The sequence below is a fragment of the Chiloscyllium punctatum genome, chromosome 13, assembly GCF_047496795.1.
Source record: "Chiloscyllium punctatum isolate Juve2018m chromosome 13, sChiPun1.3, whole genome shotgun sequence".
Classification (NCBI taxonomy): Eukaryota; Metazoa; Chordata; class Chondrichthyes; order Orectolobiformes; family Hemiscylliidae; genus Chiloscyllium; species Chiloscyllium punctatum.
In genome coordinates this window covers 94,753,040-94,774,214 of record NC_092751.1, presented here as the reverse complement: position 1 = coordinate 94,774,214, position 21,175 = coordinate 94,753,040, and the positions used below count along the sequence as shown (strand labels likewise).

Genomic DNA, 21,175 nt, shown 5'->3' with positions numbered 1-21,175 from the left:
TTGGATTAAAATCTTTTAAATATGCATATCGAGGAAATGCCTCCAATGCAACAAGTTAGCAATGCATAAATGGCCATTTCCTTTCTTTAATTAGCATCTGTTAACATCTCTAACTGTCTTGATATCTCCTCAATCCCAGAACCGCTAAGTCATAGAGTGTTTACAGCATGGAAAGAGGCCCTTTGGCCCATCTTATCTGCATCAGTTGTGAAACATCTATATATTCAAATCCCATTTTCCAGCAATTGGCCCACAGCTTTGTGTGCTATGGCAGTTCAAATGTTTATCTACATAGTTCTTAAATCTTGTAAGGGTTTCTGCTTCCACCAGTCTTTTATGCTGATACCCATAAAAGTTTAGGTGAAAAAAGAAATTCCTCAAAACTTCGTTAAACCCCTGGCCCTTACTTAAAACTTTACCCACTGGTTACCGACTCTTTTACGAAGGACATCACCCATACCTCCTCCAATCTTGTGTATTGTATTCATTGCACCCAATATGGTCTACTCTACATTGGAGAGGAACCAAATGCAAACTGGGTGACTGGTTTGCAGACCCCTCCAACTATAGTGTAAATGCTGCCCTCGCCATATTTCATGTCAGCTCTGATGAAGTCATCTAAACTCAAAACAATAGGTTGTTCTGGCTCCATGAAGGCTGTGATCTCTAATATTTGTTGTTTTCGGCACAGATTCCAACATCTGCAGTAATTTGCTCCTTCTCCCGAGCTTTCTTGTCTATGTCCCTCAGAATCTCTGCTCAGTAAACCTCAATCAGATTTCCCCTCAGTCTTCGCTGCTCTAAGAAAGGCTATCCTAATCTCCCTTCATAGTTGAATCATTACAGTACAGGTAGTATTCTCGTGAATCGCCTCTGTACCCACTCTAGTGCAATCACATTCTTCCTGGAATGTGACAACCAGAACTGCACACAGTACTCCAGCAGTACTTCAGCACACAGTACTCCAGCAGTACTTCAGCACACAGTGGCTGAATTAACTTTATATACAGCTCCGTTTTATCATACTTGCTCTTGCATTCAATGCCTTGACTAATCAAGACAAGTAGCCCATAGGCTTTTTAAAACCATTTTATCTATCTGCCCTGCTGTCAAAGATCCATGGACAGGCACGCCAAGGTTGCTCTGATTCTCTGGGTTCCCACCACTTAAATTCTATTCCCTCGTCTCATTAGTCCTCCCAAAATGCAATACCTCACACCTTTCATGATTAAAAGCATATGTGCTACTGTTAACCCATCTGACCAACTTGGCTGCATCATCCTGTAGTCTAAGGCTTTCCTCCTCACTATTTACTAGAACAAACGTCCTTGTAAAATGTGCCAAGACATGACAGATAATTATTGACTCTCCAACACAACTGGTTGTCTAAAAATTAAGGTTTTCTCTGAGCCTTAGCTCCTCAATCAGCTTTCCCCAAGCCCAGGAGCCCTTAACTGAACTATGTCTTAGTTTTACTTTTTTTTCTTATTATGCACAACATCAGTCATCCGTGCAGATGCTGTGGTGGAGAAACTTAAAAAACTTTTCACTATATTTTTCATGTAAGAGTACATGAATGTTCTATTCTTATGTTTCCCATTCCACATTCTCCTAAGAACTATCTATCATTACAAATACTGCCCATGTTATACTCCACATCAACTCTTGCTTATCCACCACCTTTTGTGAGAACACAGGGAACAGGAGTGGGAGTAGACCATATGGAAAGCCAAGAATGATCTGCCATTTAATATGATAGTGTCTGATCTTTAGCTTTAATAGTTTGTTGCACCTACATGCTGACATTCTGTGTTCTCATACAAAAACACCCAAGTCCCTTTCAATATCTTGCAATTATGATGCTTTTTTACTCTTATGAACAATGTGAATAACTTCCCACATTATACTCTATTTGACATTCGTTTAACATGACACACTCTCTTTTCAGTCTCTGTATCTTCCTGGCAGCTTATTGAACTTTACATCCTCAGTAAAACTGTTCTCTTCAACTAAGTCAAATATGGAATGTAAATAGCTGAGGCCAATACAGTGGTCTCTGCCATAGTCCACAAGTCATTACCTACAAACGTGAAAAAGTGCACTCTTTGTTTCTTGTCCATTAACCAATCCTTTATCCATGCGAACCTTTTACCCCAACTCGGAGCCCTTATTCTAGCAATTATGTTCTGTGTGATATCTTGAACGCTGGTTAGAAATCCAAGTATACTAAATTTACTTCATTCCCCTGTATCTATAATACCAGTTAGATGCTCAAAGAACTGTAAAAAAATTGTTACACAGGATTTTCCTCTCAGAAGAACCTTGTTGACTTGTCCTGATCATAGTATGCCCTTCTCAGTGTGTTGTTAACACCTTCTAGCTGACTCAAGTTCACCTTGTCCTAACATCTCAAAACTAAGTTCCTCATTCTCATGATTAAATCAGTTCATGGCTCCATTCCGGCTTACCAACTCAGTAAGTAGAAAAGTCTGCCTTGCTGTGACCTCCAGCCTTTCTCTTCCTGACATCTAGACACTAAACCTCGCTCTAGTTTTTGAGCATTGTTTTGTTAATACATTTTGCATCGAATTTTTGCTGAATATCATCTGTAAAGAGCCTCAGAAATCTTAGAAAAATACAAACAGGAGTAGGTCATTCAGTCCTGTTAGCCTGACTCATTTCAATTAGGGCTGATCATCCAATGCAATAGCTGGTTCCCAATTTTCCCCTATATCCTTTGGTCCCTTTTTGCCCCAAATGTTCCAACACCTTCTTGAAATCATACAATGTTCTGGCTTCAACTGCTCTCTGTGGTGGCAAATTCCACAGGGTCACCACATTGTGGGGAGGAAAGAAATTTCTCATCTCCGCTTTAAATTATTTACCCATATCTTTCAACTGTGACCCCAGGTTTTGGATTCTGGTCATTATGAACATCCTTCCTGCATCTTCTGTCTAGTTCTATCTGACTTTTATGGGCTTCTATGAGATCTTTGGAATATGACCACCAATGCATTAACTATTGCTAGGGCCACATCCTTAAGTACTCTGGAAAATGGTAGTGATAAGCCAGATGCTCACTGGTGACATTACCTAGTTTGGTGATGAAAAGTCTGAAAATGAACCTTCCAGCTCAGTGAGCAAACTTACATCCATGGATTATCAGGCCCTGGCAATTCATCTGCCTACAATCCACCAATTGCCCCAACACTATTTTCTACTAGTATCGATTTTCTTCAGTTCCTTCCTCTCACTAATATGTCTGGTATTTTATTTGTGCCTTCCTTTTTGAACACAAAATCAAAGTATATATTTAGATTGCCAGCTATTTCTTCATCCCTCATTATTAATTCCCCGTTTCTAACTGTAAGAGATCTACATTTGCCTTCAATATTTTTCTCTTTGTATACCTATAGAATATTTACAGTCAATGTTTATGCTACCCTCGTACTTTGTTTTCCCTTTCTTAATCAGTTTACCAACTACTCCTACTCCAAGGTCTGTTACTTTTTTCTGACCAATTTGTATGCCTCTTCCTTGGATCTAATACGATCTCGAATTTCCCATGTAAGCCATGACTTGGACACTTTTCCCATTTTACATTTACACCAGGCAGGAATGAACAATTCTTGCAGTTCACCCATATGTTCTTTGAATATTTGCTGTTACCTTTCCACCATCATTCCTTTACATAAAGTCCTTCTATCACAGCCAACTTGTACCTTCTATCATCATTTCCTCTGTTTAGATTCAGGATCCTAGTCTTAGGATCAACTAATCACTGTCCATCTCGCAAATGAATTCTATCATATTATGGCTGCTTACCCTCAAGGGGCCTCACACAACTAGACTACCAATTATTCCTTTCTCATTACACAATACCCAGTCTAGGATGGCTTGTTTTCGCAATGGGTCTTCAATGTATTGATCTAGTTAAAACGTTAGTAAGGAAAAGGGTACCAAATTGACGCAAATAGCTATTATTGTCGATCCTGCTGAACAAATGTACTCTGTTAAGCTTTCTTTAAGTATTGTATTTACAGCTAGTACAACCAAGCAACATTTCTCTATTTTCCCAACTGTTCTTCTATCCAGTTCCTTAGCTTACATCATGTACTCAGTTTTATTAACATGAGCTTAAAACATGTATATTGATATCTCCACTATCCATCATCACCACCTTCCCCCATACCCACCTAAAATATCAAAACATTTATTAATAGTTATTTGCTATTTATATTCCCACCATTTCCACCCAAAGATTTAACATCATAGGTTGAAACTATCTGCCAGCTTTAGGATTTTCCCTGATCAAACTGTCAATAGGTTTGTTTTGATGCTGATGTTTCATGTTAGGTGCTTGGACTTGAGTACCACTCCTTGAGGTGATGGATGAAGATGTCATTAATCACCGCACTCCAATAATACCAAAAAATCTTTCTTTAAGGCATCAGTAGTATCAGAGTCTTTCATTTTCTTCTGATGACCCCACGTTGTGTCTGCATTAGAAATAATCACAATGTTGTGTTTGATCTTTAGCAGGGAAACTTCTTACACACTCCCTTTGTCAAGGTATTAACAAATGGAATCTATGCTCAACACTGGTAATGTTACTATCTGGACTGTTGGTTTTCAAGTTGGTTCATTTTATGACAGCTGTTCTGCATGAATTCAGTCAGCACGAATTGGCTATGATATGATTGATGAATTGTGGACATTGTTTGGATAACTTGAACATTCTACTGAACGGATATAGCGAGTTTCTATTAGTGATCTTCTATAGCATCATTTTCTATAGTGCAAAGTTGCAGAGGAACACAACTGTCACGTTATATCAGAATGACGTGTACTCAATTGTTATTTTCTAAAGTCATGGAGTAGCTGAGTAAATATATTGGGTTGGTTAAGCTTCCATTTAATAGTGGAATTATGGAGGGGTAACTTTTGTTGCACAAATAAATTTATAGATTTGGCCTTTGTGGAAAGGCTGGTTATATATGAGAATGGACTGACCTTCAAAGGTGGTCATTCAATAGGCATTACTGGGAGATTGGGAGACTTCAGATTAGTTGGTAGTGTGACGATACTGCGTGTTTTTAAGACATATCCTGTCCTGTTTCTCTCCAACTGGGGTGTTGAAGCCATGGTACTGACATGTTAATTTCAGAAACAGTGAGTAAACAGCTTTGAGCTCCCTGAGTATTTTTTTTAATTAGACAAACACAGTATAAGTCGGTGGAGCCAAGCTCTCACTGCCACAGTGTTTGAGTTTTGCTTTCAGTTAGTGTTAGGAGTTGGCTGTTGAAGCTGATCGATACAGCTCTCTCCCTGCTGCAGCAAAAAGCTCGAGTTCGCGCTCTGCTGCTACGTGGTTTGTTTTGGCATTTCTTTCTCTTGACCAGTGATTATACACGAGAAAAATCTGTTCTGCTGAATTTGTCTTTGCCAAAGGTGTGTTTAAGGGATGCTGCTAGTTGAATAATTTTTTAAAAAGTATTTCAATACAGTTAAAGTTTGCCAAATTTTCTTGTTTGTATTTTAACTGTGTTGTGAGAATAAAGCCTAACTTTCTTTAAAGCTTAATAGTGTCACCAATCAAATCACGTCTGGAATACAGCACCTTACACTTGCCTTTGAATTAAGGTCTGGGCTATCGCTTTGATATATTTTGAGAGGGTTTGATCTGGTCAATAATAGGAGTGACTCAATATGTGTTTAGCTGATGGTAATATCAAAAATATTTTTGATAATCAGATTGTTAAACAGGCAGTGGGGGGGGAAAGGAAAAGGGTTATATTTGCAAACGCAGCAGGACAAATCTATGTGAAATACTCAAGAATTTGCTTGTCCCTTCTGGCATCATTGTCACATATTTTGTAGAAACTTCAGCAGCACCACAATTCTATGCCATTAGAAATTTCAGAATTTTTTTTAAGAACAAAGGATCAGTTACTTAGTGTGGATATTGACAAGTTTATTGTGGCTATCCATCCATTGTAATTTTGGAGAATTGCAAGGAAAAGCATAACGAGACAGATCTGTGTGCAATTTAAAAGCACAGACATTTGTTTTGCTGACATTGGCAAAGTTAACCTTTTCCATAGCTTGCCATATAACACTGTCCATAGACCATGGCAGACTGTCACTTGGGAGTTGTTAGAGTTAACAACTGACAATTACCTAGTGAAGCAAGCAAATTGCAGTTACTTAAGCAGAAGGTCCTAACAAAAGCAACAACAAAGTTTCGTGACTGAGGCTCAGGCAAATATTGGGCAGAGAAGCATCCATTTGCAAACAGAGAATACTATCGATACAGGGAGGGTTATATGTTGTCAAGGCATATGGAAAGGCTTACCTGGAGAAAATGCTTCTGCAAATGGTAGTCAAACAGCAGCAGTTCCATGAGATGTCACTTGAGTTACATACAAGAAGAAACCCATGGATATCCAATAAAAATTCATCGTCCAAGTAACTTTGGATGGAGCCCAGTAGTTATGGTCACAGTGTTACAGTTAAACACTCAGCTATTTGAGTTCAAAGACCTAGAACCTACATCAGCTGCAGCCTGAATGCAGAAAAGGGCTTGACTTTTACCACTCATAAGAATGACCTTTAGTGCAGACAATCAGAAAATTATTGCAATGCTGACTCAATGTCTACATTATCATTCACAATTTTTCTTTTCAAATGTTGAGGAGCTGCTAGTTACAGTACCATGTGCACTTCCTCGGATTTTCCGCTGCATTACGAATGCTAATAACTTGTTCTATAAGAGCTGTTTTACAACTTCAATTTAAACCAAACCCTTCATATAAAAAAAATTGTTGACCCTTCGTAATTTTCTTTTGCCTGATCAATAAGTTAGTAATTGATACTCTCTCCACCTCACACTTTTATATCCCACTACTGTTTCATTAACCAACTCATGTGTCTAATCATATCACACCAGGAAGGTGTTTGCTTCAAATCATTTCACTTAAATCTTGCTTCGTTGCAAGATTACTTTTGCAAGATCACAACAGAATGCAAGCTACTATAATGACATGTTTTAGGGAGTAGTAAACAAATTAATTTTAATGCATTTTACTTAGAAATTGAAAGCACAGAGTTTCACATTAATACAGCAGCAGCACAAATCAAATTTAGCAAAAACAACAATACGTATGATCCACATGTTCCTGGGTTCATAAAAGATTTACCAGGACCTTGCTGGGAATGGAGGGTTTGAATAATAAAAATAGGCTGGATAGTCTAGGAGCTTTTTTTAAACTGGGGTGTAGGAGGTTGAGGGGTGACCTTATAGAGGTTTATAAAATCATGAGCAGCGTAGATAAGGTGAATATAGCAAGTGTATTTTCCTTAGGGTGGGGGGAGTTCAAAATGAGGGGACATATTTTTAAGATGAGAGGAGAAAGTTTTTAAAAAGGACGTGAAGGGCAACTTTTTTTTAAACATAGTGATTTGTGTGTGAAATGAACTACAAAGAAAGTGATAGATACAGGTACAGTTACAACATTTAAAAGACATTTGGACAATTACATGAATAGGCAAGGTTTGGAGGGATGGGAGCCAAACACAGGCAGGTGGGACGAGTTTAGTTTGGGATTATGGTCGGCATGGGCTGGTTGGACCAAAGGGCTGTTTCCATACTGTATGACTCTATGACTATCAGTCCCAATTATGACCTGTGTTTCATTTTAACAAGTAGGTTTCATCTAATTAAAGATGACTTTTTAACTTCAACTTCACTTGTATTGAACTGCATCTCTTACCAGTGTTACCAGATGGGAAGGCAGGCAAATCATTTTCTTCACATTTTGCCCACTTAATGTTTCCCTACTTGGAAAATCATCACCCATCACCGTAGGTGCCTTACTCAAAAGAAATTACAACATTTATCCGGTGGCCACCAGATCCGCTGAGCCAAGCTGCCTGACTGTTCATGCATAACCACAAATATTCTGGCATATCCTACTGATTAGCCTCTTAAATTAATGTATGGTCCCCTCATAAGCGAGGGTGATTTCAGCTCAAAACTCAGTACAATTTGCTTGCACTTTAAATGGGGATTTTCTGTGTAAGTATCATTTATGCAAGGAAAAAAATTACCCATTCTGAAATATAATAATATAAAGGTTTACTGCAAGCAGCTGGAACTAAACTCCCCACCTGCCAGGAACTATGCACAAACAGGCAAATTAGGCATTTGTCACTTTCAGTAAATGGGTACAGGGCAAAAGCAAATTCTAAACCTTAATTTAAGATAAGAGTTATTTTCATCAAGAGTGGAGTTATACACAAATGTAGCTTACTATCGCACCCGCCTCTCTGAAAAACATGCTGGTCAGCTGTTCCTAACCAAGTCATCATTCTACATTTGGGTATCCCAACAAATGCTATCAAAAGAAAGATTTCAATTTAAAAAGGTTTGTGACTTGGAAAGATTAATCAGAATTCAGATGTTTGAGGCTGCATCAACCAGGGATGTAGTGAGAAGTTGAGGGAAGTTTGCTCCCTATGGTTCACGCTCTTACCTGGAGATGCGGCTGTGAAATCTGAGCTCACATTGATGTGAGCTCTACTGACGATCTCTCCAAACAAGGAAGCAAGTGGCTAAGGAACTCAGTACCAGGAGAGTGGGTCGTCCCCAACCTTAAGTTGGTGCACCAAAAGGATCTAGGACCACATAAGCCGTGACAGAGTAGTCACATACTTTTAGACACCAAGACTCACATAACAAGAGCTCAGCACTCTCCGGTGCACAAAACACTGATCAGTTAAAGCTCCAGGTATTCCTTTCTTTTCCGGCACTGCATATACCCATTTCAGGAGCCAACGCTCAGCCTATTACCCTCTTGTAATAATGCTTCACAGTCATCCTCTTTACAATTGGCATCTTTATTTCTGTCCACACAAACCATGAGGTCCACTCACATCTTCTTTGGCTTCTATTCTGGTTGGCAATAACAGCACAAAATTTGGCAAGAGGCAGGGAACCTGGAGGGTGGAGGTGTAGGAGTTTGGCCTTCTCTGCAAAGCACTGTACTGATCACCACTAACACATGTCCCTTATTCCAGGAATAAGGTTGTTTTATTTCACGAATATGCAGATGTTGAGGCACCATGGATCAGGTATGTCACTGGACTTTGATCATCAGTCAGTAGACACTGTCTCGGGAGTCTAGTCTCTTTCCAGCTAGAACTTAGCATCCACCTGTTTTCCCAGTGAAGGGTGACATAGCTGTTCTGCTTCTGCTGCAGCAGCTGATAATGATAATGCTTTGGCTTGACCAACAGGAAAAATGGAACGCAGAGTTGCACAAGTTGCTCCTGTGATTTGCTGGTGTGTGTTGTGTGATCGCACACATGTACATGTGTGAAGTGCTAGACAGGTGAAGGGCCTTCCGTGAGATTGACAAGCAGCCCCATTGACTGACAAACCATTAAACATTAAATATTCACTGCATACACCATCACAGCAAGCATATAACCTACAAGATGGATTGAAGCAAATTGCCAATCCTCATTCAACAAACCCTTCCAAACACATGAACTCTATCAACAAGAAGGACAAGGACAGCTGACACATGGAAACACTGCCAGCTGCAAGCTTTACGCAATTCTGCTTTTGGAACTACATTGACATTCTTTCATTATCAATGAACTCAACAACTGGAACTTCCCTCACAAGAGTGTTATGGGAGTAACTAGACCAGATTATTGTAATATACCAAGGAAGGATGTTACTCTTCTGAGTCCAGAACCAGACTATTTTCAGAAATGAGGAGAATTTTGTTTTGAGATTTCTGGAACTTTGGAACGCTGCCTCAGAAGATGGTGAGAGCAAGATAATTGTAAATTTTTGAGGCGGAGGTAGATAGATTCCTTGCCTAACAAGAATCTAAGGTTAATTAGGGTAAATGGGAAAATGAAATTCAGAACACCTACAGATCAGCCATGATCTTACCGAATGGCAAATGGCTTATGTCATCATATCCTTCAAATGTAAACTTTGCTGGCAAGGTTAGAATTTGTTACCCACCTCTCACTGACCTTACAAAGATGGTGTTTAGACACCTGCTGCATTTTATCTGGTCTAGTTATGAGGTGATTCTAACTCCAGTGGAAACAAGCCTAGCTTGTGCCATCTTTTATCAATCTGGTAAATCTCCTTCGAGCCATCTCCAATATATTTATGTCCTTAGACATTCTAGAACTAGGGGGCATATTCTGAGAATTACAGCTAGACCATTCAGTAGAGATGTTAGGCAGTACTTCTACACACAAAGGGTGAGAGAGGTTTGGAACTCTCTTCCATAAATGGCAGTTAACGCGAAATCACCTGTTAGTTTCAAATCTGAGATAGATAACTTTGTTTTTGTTAAGGGAAGTACTAAAGGAGATGGGCCAAAGGCAGCTATGTGAAGCTCAGACACAAATCAACCATCAACAGGGTCAAAGGGCATAATGACTAACGCCAGTTTCTTTATTCCTTAAATAAGAAAACCAAAACTGCATATAGTATTCAAAATGTGGTCTCACTAATTTCCTGTATAATTGAAGTATAACATCTTTACTTTTATGTTCATTTCTTCTTGTGTTAAACAGTAGCATTCCATTAGACTTCCTAATCCTGTACCGGCATGCTGACATTAGTGATTTACCATGATCGCTCAGCACTTCCGAATTTTACAGTCATTTACCATTTAAGTAATACTGTTTTTTAAAATTCTTTTTGTCAAAGTGAATTATTTCATATTTCCCTACATTATACACTATCTTTCATATTTTTGGCTACTCACTTATCCGTATCAGACCATGTCCTCGTTGTCATCTTCACAACATACTTTCCGAGCTACCTTTTTGTCACCTGAAAATGTAGTCAGTGTGTCTTGGATGCCTTCATCTAATCATTAACAAGTTGTAATAAGTTGAGGGTCCAACACATAGACCTGGTGAACTTCACTCTTCACATCCTGCTAATTTGTGACAAACTCATTTATGCATTGTTTTTTTTGCCAGCCAGCCAATTTTCTATCCATGCTAGTTGGCTACCCACTATGCCATGAATTCTCACCTTTCATAATAAACTTTTAAGTGGCACCATGTCAAATTGCTTCTGGAAATCCATGCACAGAAGTTCAACAGGCTCCCTTTTAATCAAAGTGCATGCCACCCCTTTAAAGAATTCCAATAAACTGGATAAACACAATTTCTTTTTCATAAAACCATGCTGGCCCTTTCTGATTATCTTGAGATTTTCCAATTGTCCAGTTACAATTTCGTCAATGATCGATTCTATTACCTTTCCTATAAAGGAAATCAAACTAATTAACCAGTAGTTTCTGGTTTTCTGCCTCCCTTCTTTCTAGAATAGAGGAGTTACATTTTTTACTTTCCAATTTGATGGAACCATTCCAGAATATTTGCATTTCGGAAAATTATCAAAGCACGTACTATCTCATTAATCACCTCTTTTAATTGTCTAGGATGAAGCCCATCAGGTCCCAGAAACTTATCAACCTTTTAACAGTTTGTCTAGTACCTCCTAACAATTCCTAAAGTAGAGTAGAGCAGTTTAGCTTTTATTTGTCATTTCTACTATATACAACTGTTACAGTCAAAAAAAGACCGTGCTCCTACAAGACCAAGGTGCTACATGGACAGCACAAACTACAGGATCTCACAAAGGGCAGCATAAAGTGCATAAGAAGTGCAAAACATGCAAATTACAGTGTAATTAAAGAATGATAATTAATAAACATTGTTCTAGCAGCAATTCAAAGTCATGCAAAGAATTTCAGATGGGAAAGAGTCCGATCATACAGTACTAAGGAGCCTGACGGCCTGGGAGAAGAAACTGTTGCATCGTCTGGCCATGAGAGACAGAATGCCAGATGGAGGAGGGAGAAGAATTTGAATGAGGTGTGGGGGGTCTTCCACAATGCTCAGCCTTTTGGATGCAGTGTGTGATATATAATAATAAGTTCACCAATTTTCTCTCTTCCATCAAACTCCTGATTTACAAGTATCACCACAACATTTTTGTAACCTCTCCAGTGAAGAGGGAAGAAAAATATTTATGTTTGACATCCATTTTTTTAAGCTAACTCCCTACTCACACCCACTAGAGGACCAATACTAACCGTACTTACACTTTTCCTTACTTACTTAGAGAAAATCTTGCTGTTTCTATCACGCTGTCATTCGTTTGGACCTTTTAGCCATTCTCTACCATTTTTTGGACACTGACTAGTCATCTGACCTGCCACTTTCATTTGCAGTTATGTTAATCATCTAGTTTCATGGTTTATGTCAATATTTTAGAGGTAACAATCACTTTGGTGAAGATTAATTTTATTTGGATGCAAAGGGAAATGAGATGTTCTGAGATCATTCAAGGTATACCTCAGCCTAAGCATAATGTACAAGAGTAAAGTTGCTATATTGAACTTGAGTTCATCCTCAGCTGGAGTACTGCATCCAACTGGACTTGCACTTTCAGGAAGATGCAAAGGCATTAGAGGGAGTAGAAAAGTTTCATGAGAATAGACCCAGGGATGGAGAGTATTAAGTTGTGAAGACAGATTGGACAAATTAGGGCAGTTTTCTTTAGAAAAATAGGTGACTGAGAGGAGATTTAAAATAGGTATTTAAAATCATGAGGCGTCTAGATAGGGCAAACTATTCCCATGTGAAAGGATGAGAAAGACACGGCATAAATTTAAAAACATTTGCAAGAGATACAAAAATGACAAAAGAAAAAGCTTTTTCACACAGTGAATGGTTAAAGTCTTAAATACACCACATGAGAATGCAGTGGAGGCAGATTCTAAAGAAGCATTCAGGAGACAATTCCACTGTGGTCAGAAAAGGAAGAGTGTGAAAGGTTCTGGAGAGAATGGCAGGAAATGAATTGCTCATTTGGAGAGCTGGCGCAGGTACAATGGTCTGAATGGGTACCTTCCATGACGAAACAATTGTAATTTGCACACCAAAGATCCTTCCACGTGTGCTGGCAAGATCAGGGTTAGAAACGTGAAAGTCATAAAAAAGATAGGTAGCTTCATTACTTGAAGAACTGGAGGCATTGCGCCTGAGCTATATTGTCCGCTCTTTGTCAGAAGGGTAACTTATTCATGAAGAACTCAGTAAAAAGGTTCGGTTTTGAAGTGATAAACAATTTTTTTAAACAGGAGAGTTTCAGCAAGTCTGGATCGACACGAGAGATATAAATTATTCATGTAGGTCCCAGTATCTTTTGAAGGTAAAGTAAAACATTGAAATTACAGTGTAACAAGACACATTTCTGTTTGGAATCCAAGGTAAGCCATGGCGATATGGAGATAGGTTGCACAGAATTGCTTTTGTGTGTGGGGCTTTTATTCAGCATCTGAGGTAGTGAGAAGAGAAGGAAAGGAGATCAAGAGAGAGGGGCAAATGGGGGAAAGCATAACTGGGCTCAATATGTTTTGCAGTGTGAAGTCCAAGTAACCACAAGACAGCTATTTATTTAGTAGTGCTTTCTTGACTTGATTCTTTTATAGTAAAAAAGTCAATTGTCTTAAACTGTGGAATTTTACAGTTTCATTCTTTCAGGAATGAATGGGAATATTGAATTTCACTTTAACAGTCAACAGTCTCAACCAAGATCATAGTACAATGCATTTCACTCTTCAGCGAAAGCATCATTCCGTTTGATGAGTAGCAGTTAGTTAGTCATTCCAAAATAAATTATGACCATGGCCAAAATAGTAAAATATGATATTTTAAACATAACAGTAAATATCTCTCAAAAGATAAAAAAAATCACTTTTGAGCACATAGAACATTAAATTGAGTTTCACTGCTTAAACTGTTCACACAAAATTCAAGGCAAATTATGAAATTGCATACCTCCCTTTTTGGAACACAGTTAAAGCTAATTAAAAAAATATTTGGCCATCTTGTGGCTTAGACCAGTTAGCATCTTCATTTGCAAAACTAGATAATTAGAACCTTTGAGCCCTATTGAAGGCTGGAAGTTTCTGCAGTACTGAGGGAGTATTGAAGATCTCATAACATCCAAAGTGTTTCCCAGTGTAGTCATCAATATATCTGCTCAGAACCAGTATCACCAGGAACGGATTAAGTCAAAGTTCTGTTTGTAGGACCTTGCTACTACCTAACTTCAAAACAAAATCAGTAATCAATTAACTTTTTAATATGTTGGGACACTCAGAAAACTGATTAGGTATTACTGAAGAAACATGGCACTGTGATGCTTTCCCAGCTGAGACTTAAATCCTGCTTGTCCTCTCAGATGGATGTAAAAAAACCTACACTTTTCAAAAAGCAAAGAAATTCCTCCCAGAACCCAAGCAAATATTGATCCATTCTGATATAACTGTAACACCTGATCTGGACGTTGTGCCATTTTTTTGCGGGAGTTTGCTGTTTATAAATTGTTCTTTTCATTCCTGTTCTATAATTTAATTCTTCAGACCTACTTCCAGCAACACTTCATGCTTATCTGTGCAATAAGTGGTCACAATGGTTCCATGAAACCTGCTCCAAGGTCTCATCCAAAGTAGATCATGCTGCTTTTCTCTATAATGGGCAAAGTAAGTCCTTTCATTCAGATCCAATCACGTTAGGGTTTAAAGCTGAGCAAGTCGAGAACCGCAAGGATATGAACCTATTCATTTCATCATGTACATCTGCACTTCAAGAGAGCTAGTGTGGATGTTTTATGGAATAATTCAGCACAAGAAATGTCCATAAAAAGTTACTACCTTTTAATTTAGTTTAATATCATCCATTATATGATCAAAGGACATACTTTATTTTAACTGAAAAATAAAAAATGCTGGAAATCATAGTGGGTCGGGCAGCATTCATAGAGAGATGAGCAAACTAACTTTGAGTCTAGATGACTCTTCATCAGAGCTCTTAGCATTTCTTTCAGTGAACAACTAAATGTTATGTACTTTGCAAATGGCAGAATCTCTTATCCATTACTGCTGTTCTTAGCTCAGAGTTAACTGACCCAAACAGTACCCCAAATTAACTTGCAAGATGAATATTCCTCCCTTCCTGGGGAAACACACCTGGCATCGATTGCTTATTGTCTTTGAAAAGCACGATCAAGTCTCTCATGGGCTGTATTGGATCTCTGAATGGGTTAATTAAAAAATAAGTAAAAGCCTAATCAAGGGCTCTTGTGGTGCAGTAGTGTCCCTAGTGAACCAGGAGGCTCTGGTTCAAGTCCCACCTATTCCAGAGGTGCATGGTAACATCTCTGAACAGGTCGGTTAGAACATACTTCGAAAAAATAGAAGAGTGGTCAAAAAGGAGAAAAGCATTTCGTGATGAGGCATAAATGAACTTCCTAATAATGGGGCAGAGCTTGTTGCAATTCTTGAAATCAATGCTGCAACATTTTTTCCCTTTAAAATGAATAAAAAGGACAACATTTATATTTATCCCAACTGGCTGTTCATTACAATTAGTGAATGATTAAGTAACTTCCTTGGAAGGCTGTGCAACCAACCCATATTTCTAATCATCATATATTTGATTGTTAAATGTCCCAGGTTTTTCAAAATGGTTCAAAGAAATATAGTTCAATTTTCAATAGGACTAAACATAATATTCCTATGCTTTCTACAATAAATTCAATATTTTTCATACCGAAAATGTATTAATATGTAAATTAATTATATATGTTTGTTAACATTCTGTGCAACATCTACAAATTGCTTTTGCAACCCACTATAGGCTGGCTGTCAAGCTAGTTGAAGATAATTTGGCCTTTCAATGATTTGAACATCACACACAATTGCACGACAACGCAGAGTGTCACAATTATTCTTTCATGGTGAACTACCAAATAATGTCAGAAGCATACCCGTCACAAAATCTGTGGCCTGGTTTTCCATTACTATGCGTTGCATTACACTTACATTTTTGCTGTTTATAAGGTATATGAAACGATTTATCAAAAATAATTCTACAGAATCAAAAGGATATAGTTGGATAAACAAATCATTCGAGGCCAAAAATTAACAATTATAAATTGATTATTTGTTATGTGTTCAACTTTTGTTATAATTATATTACACCACTGTAATGGTAAGAGGATCTAAATTATTACAATGTTAAACATTCACTATACTTCATGTGGGCATCCTGCTCAAATAACCAGAGGAAACTACCAAATTTTCCTCTATAACGTTGTTCTAAGCGAATGCAGTTTATGTACTAAGACAATTTGTTGAATAAATTGTGTACATCCTAGCTATGTTGCCACTTCTATTAAGAGTCATATCTGTTTAATTGTCCTTATGTTTGTACCAAGTTTGCGTTCCTTTGTTTTGTTCCTACCTCTGAATCCAATATGCATAGAAAGGTGCATCCAAATAAAATACTGTTTGGCAGTATGGTAACCAATTAGTTAGACAAAGCACACCAGTGTGATTTACTCTCTTATTTCCCATTATTAAAACACTTCATCTTATTGTTTTATTGATTAACAATCCTTCCCACTTTTTGGCATTTTAAACCAATCAAGACACAGAACAGTAAAATGTTCAGACGTTAATCATTAAGAGACAGTATTTTATTCCAGGCCAGGGTTTGTGTCCTCCACTAGTAGGCATTCTGGTACAGTGAGTGATTTATGGCCTTGTTGTAATAACGATGAGGAAGACTTATTAACATATTGACAGGTCTGAGGATGGATTATTGACATTGATTATTTCATGGCCCACTGATATCCATTTGTAAAAAGAATCAAGAAGATGGTCTCACTTTACCTGAAATCTTTTACGAGCAGACAGTATTTTAAGTAGTAGTAACTTGGGAGTTAGGCTCATTATTCATTGCCTGTAACTGCATCCTGCAGCAGCAAGCCAAGGATGTCAGTGTTTCAGTCCATTCTTTACCAAAGCTTTAATTTCTCAAACCCATCATGGCTGTGTCTTCTTAAAAAATTAATGATTGCCAGCATTTAGCAGAGATTGATGTTAAGAAGATCTATGCAAAAAGCAAGGATTTCTATCATGTAGATGATATATAGAATTCTCTTTATTACAACAATAAAACTTACTGACATTTCAATACTTTTGCAAATAGCATTATAGTATCAGTCTTCTGATTCAGGTTGGAAATTAAGTGGTAAATTAAACGAAAGTGTTCTTTGGAATACAATATGATGTGTTGTCCATGAAAAAGGTCTTTGTATTAGTCTAAATCACGCTAAAATGTTAGGGCTGCCTAATTCACTAACAGCACTATGTTAGGTTACCAATAAGGTCAAGTTGATGTCAGGTCCAGCAAATTTGCACTCTGATCATCGCTAAAAACTAAATAACACACTATGCCTACTGAATTACAGATTTTGTTAATGACTTTCCTTTTGTGTATAAATCTTGAAATGTGAAAAAACTTGCAGCATTACCCTTTATTTTTCTGAGCAAAAACAATGGATTTTCTTTTTATTTTCACTGTCACCTTTAAGGCACATTCAAACCATTCTGGAGAGCCAATGATGCAAGAAAAAAACTTTAAGAATATTAGACATTAGGTTTAAGGATAACATTGGAAAGCATTTGGGTATGCAACAAGATGATTCTATACTTTAAGAATTGCATATCTAATTTGTGGCATCCATTAGGGAAGTTGTGAAGAAATGCAGGAGAATTTATCATTGATCCTTCACTGTTTTTTACTTTTGCATTTGATAAAAGATTTTAAATAGTTCCTTCTACGTCCTCAGGAATAAAGTCAGAATTGTGGATTCATTCCTTGTATGTTCACTGTAAGGAAAGGTGGCAGCTATTTTAAGCCAACAAAATTCATAAGACAAATGACTCAGTACCTTTGTTTTATAATGTTGCCCACAGGATAAATATTCACTCATTTCAGTTCACCTACCACTGAAGCCCAAATTGATGTCTTTGTTCCAACCAAACCCAACTATTCCAACACACTTCTGCTTGGTCTCTCATATCCTTCTGGCCTCTGTACCTTGAGGTGATCCTAAATCCTGTAAGACCAAACTCCCCATATCACCTGTGTTTGGTGACCTACACTGGCTCCTAGCAATCACAAAATATCTCCTCTAACTTAAAAACTCTATATGGCCCCATTCATTTCTATCTCTGCAATATCTCCCAGCTTTGGAAACCTCAGATATCTGCATTACTTCAATATCGCGTCACTTGTGCAACCTCAATTTTAGTTGCTCCATCATGTGCAGCCACACCTTCAGATGCCTAAGTCCAAGTTCTGGAATAGCTTCCCTGCACCTCCTTATCTCACTTTCCATATTTAAGACACTGCTTAAATCACACTCTTTATCCCAAGGTCTTGATTACCTGACCTAACATTTATGCGAGTCATCATTCAACTTTGTTTTATAATGTTGATATGAACCCCTTGGATTTTTAATTACGTTAAAGGAGCTATATAAATTAAAATTGTTTTGAGTAACACCATGGGATCTTTCACATTCACTGGAGTGTTTAGATGGAGTATTAATTTGAATTCCATTTAAATTGCAGTACTTGCAACAGTCTCAGTACTGTATTGGAGCATCAACCTAGATAATGTGCTCAAGCAAATGGGGCTCGAACCCACAACCTTCTGTCTCTTGGATGAGAATGTCATTACAAAGCCAAGGCTGACAGCAAAGTTGTGGCAAGTATCCAAGAACAGTCACAATTTATTTTTCTACATTTATTTCCGATATTGTGGATTAGATATAAAGTTCAGATATTTTCTGATAACTGCTTCCATATTTTTCTTCATAGACTCTGATTAAACAGGCTCCAATGGGTCCGAGGGCACCTGGGCTGTAATTTACAATGCCGGCTATAGTTATTTTGACCACAGCTGCAAATGAAACGTGGCAAAAAAGCGATTCTGAGATTTGTTTGCGAGAATTTCACAGCTAATCACACACAAGACTGATTCACTGCTCACCTCACTCTGTTCGTCCATTTTTCATATCATACTTTTCAATGCCCCTGTCAGCAGTCTTCTCGAAGGTCAAATGAAGGAAATGATAACAGAAACCAAAGTAATTTCTTAAAATAAATAATTTTTCCAATATCTGTATTAGTTAGAATATCTGGCAAATTTCAAACAAAACCAACACACACTGTTAGCAGTGACAAAACTAAGAAAATTACTTTGTATGTAATTCTACAGATGCAAAAACAGCACATGTACTCTGTTAGCGCGAACTAAATTGCTGTGGGATCAGAGTACTTGAATACTTTAGCAGGCAATTCCTCTCTGTCTTTCATTCTGTTTGCCTGTGTTAAATTCCCCTCTGCCCTCATCCATTCTCACATCCAGTTCCTGGCTTTGTCCATCCATCAATCCCAGCACTTTGTCAGTGTTGACTTCATCCTGGCTCTTGCAATCACGTCCAAGCAATCCTACTGCCACTTGGGAGCTTTTCTACTCCCATCTGTGTCTCCCCAATCTGCTGACTGAGGGCTTGATGCTTGTCGTTTTCTATTGCACAGACCAGCAAAAACACTAATACTGGACCTGATTTTTCAATGCCACTATTCACCTTGCACAGAGCACACTCACTGAATTTCGAAAACAATTTTTACATGAGTCAAGCTGCAGCTCAATTTGTCTTCTCTTTTCCCATATATCAATGGAAATCACAGGGAGAAAATGCATCACTAATTAAGGGTTGATAAGCTCTACGTCAAGTGCAGTTTAGACAATGAGCATTAAATCCTGCATGTACTTCTGTTTTTTTTCAAAATGGAGGCAGCACTTACGGAATGATAAAAGCAGGGAGAATAAAAAGAATGTTCTCCACTCTGAGGCCATTTACATCAGACAAGTCTAATTAGACAGCAACAAAATTTTATTAATAGGATGGACATTATGGAATGAGCTTGTTATAAATGGGCCCTGTCAAAGCCTTATTCAGCTACCAAATGAGTATTCTCAGTTCACTGACCACATCTGAAGCATCACCACTGGTGCCAGATAACAAATGATTGCTATTAACCGTATTGTTAGTAATGATGGCTGAAAACAAACAAAAACCCATAAATAACAATCTCCGGAAAAAATTAACCCATAAACTTGATAGATACCCAGCTGAGATATAATAAATGACAGTTTGTATCCTGCAGGGAAAAGTGAGAGGCTGCAGTTTGCTTCTGTCATTAACACATTTCCAAACAAAAAATTGCATTCTGATATATAATTATCAACACTCTTAGTTATTAATTCTATTACTCTGTAGTCTTGCGTGATTTCTACTCATGTGTAACTTGCAGATTACAGAGAAACCTTCAAACAGTAGCTAAGCAAACCAAAGCAACAGACAGTTCTGCCAAAAGCCTCAACCTCTCCTATCTTTTATGGAGGGCACAAAACAAATTTCTCATTAATTAATCCATGTCACATATCTACTCTCCAGCCAGGCCAAGTCTTTCTGAAATTTGAGTTGTGTGTGTTCCAAGCTGCCACATAAAACCCTACATTCAAATTTACAGTTGTGAAGTGATAGTTGTAATTGCAATATGTTCTATTTTTCACAATTAAGTAAAAAGCAAGTAACAAATATGACACTAAAATTAGTACTGTTCAGTAAAGCATTCTTTTAAGTTAATGTTTCACAAGAACCAAATAAACTCAGAATAAACTACAAGAGAGCAACTATAGATCCATGTTATTTATGGATTATTACAGAAACAAAATGGAAAAAAAATTCAGCTAACTATATATGGTTGGCAGAATAATCTTTTAGAAGTATATGACAATAAGATATTATATTAAATAACCATAAACCAGTGAGAAAAAAATTACTGAATCACCTTCCAGCCAATTTTAGGTCTTAAACTGCAAGCCAGCAAAATACTATAGTGTGTTGAAATAATGTAAAGGAAACCCATAAATTTAAGCTTTATGTTCTGTGAACAAATATGAAAAAGGCATCAAAATAATGAAAGATTGTTTATGTATTCTGGCATGAAATGGGAACATGTTATGAGAAAGCTACGGCAGAGACAAATCGACTGAGCTGACAGGACAGTATTCATCCTGCATGGTACAGCAGACGTCCTGCTTGTGGTGGTCGACAGAGCAATAAATCAAGGGCTGGCAATGCTGTACCTACAGCTTATTACATCCAAGATGACAAATAAATAATAAT

General features: G+C 37.7%; 1 protein-coding gene across 3 annotated transcripts in view; it reads right to left on the bottom strand.

The window, feature by feature from the left end:
- The window catches only part of lrmda (leucine rich melanocyte differentiation associated), an 891,213-nt gene that overhangs the window by 551,252 nt on the left and 318,786 nt on the right, over positions 1-21,175 (bottom strand). The gene's annotated exons all lie outside the window — the stretch shown is intronic.